Genomic DNA, 1,389 nt, shown 5'->3' on the forward strand with positions numbered 1-1,389 from the left:
GTTTGTTGAGACTATACCCCAGCCCAGAGCGCCCGCCACTAGGAAACAGTACGCCTTAAAGTGGAACCTTTTCGCTTCATGGTGCGGACAGCGACTGCAGGACCCAGTCAACTGCCCAATTGGTACAGTTCTGGAGTTTCTGCAGGAGCGATTCTCCGCAGGGTTATCTCCCTCCACTCTGAAGGTATACGTGGCGGCCTTAGCTGCTTACCACGCCCTTCTGTGTGGTCAATCATTGGGAAGACACCCACTTGCCACTCGTTTCCTCCATGGCACCCTGAGGCTGAGGCCGGTACAGCGTACCAAGGGGCCCATAGTACTTCAGGCATTCTCTCCTCCTCCATTCCAGAAAGTAGGCCAAGAAAGGCTTAATCTGCTCTGTCCAGTTCAAGCACTGGACGCTTACGCACACAGAGCTGCCCGTGGCGTAAGGCAGATCAGCTTTTTGTTTGTTTTTGGTCTGCCAAATAAGGGATTTCCGGCGACCAAGCAGACTATGAGTAGGTGGGTGGTTGAGGCCATCTCACTAGCCTACGAGTCCTCTGGCCTCCCGTCACCTATGGGGGTCAGATCGCACTCGACCAGGAGTATGGCGGCCTCCAAGGCTTTCAGCTTGGGTGTGGCCTTGCAGGACATTTGTGCTGCGGCAGGCTGGTCCTTTCCGCACACTTTTGTCCGCTTTTACAACCTACACCTGGCATCTACCCCAGGTTCCAAAGTTCTCTCTTCGTGATGTGCTCATAAGATACACACACAGGCAGGGACTTGGTAGTATGGCGCAGTTGGTATTCTCGTTCCCAAAGCGAATCTCGACGCAGCTCGAGTTCCTGAAGTATAGGATGTTAATGCATCATGCAGTGTACCTGCATGTAATCTTCTGCATTCATCCTTCTTCTGCATTCATCACATTTTACTTTAATTTGTCACCCATACACATGTTCAAGTATAAAATGATTGAGGTATATAAAAACTCTTACCCTGGCTTCAGCTAGAAAACGGTCTAGTTTCAGTTCATGAGCCATGCGTCTCCCCTCTTAGTAGTTGGGATCCTGTGAGTCAAGTTTATGTTTGGAGGCCATTGCAATGCAAACAGATACAGACAAACAGATGAACACACAGCCAGACAGACAGACACAAACAGACAGATGTACTGTATACACAGAGGCTGCAAGAGTTAGACAGAGATAGATAGATAGATAGATAGATAGATAGATAGATAGATAGATAGATAGATAGATAGATAGATAGATAGATAGGGTACCCCAATAGTGAGAGGTTTCCATTTTCTTAAAAATATTTAAGGTAAATTAATACAAATTCAAGATTTTCCAATTTCCCGTATGACAGTTAAAAGGCATGGGGTTCTTCATCCAAGATTTAAAGGAAACT

This window comes from Sinocyclocheilus grahami, unplaced genomic scaffold (assembly GCF_001515645.1).
Source record: "Sinocyclocheilus grahami isolate Dianchi unplaced genomic scaffold, SAMN03320097.WGS_v1.1 scaffold374.1, whole genome shotgun sequence".
Taxonomy (NCBI): domain Eukaryota; kingdom Metazoa; phylum Chordata; class Actinopteri; order Cypriniformes; family Cyprinidae; genus Sinocyclocheilus; species Sinocyclocheilus grahami.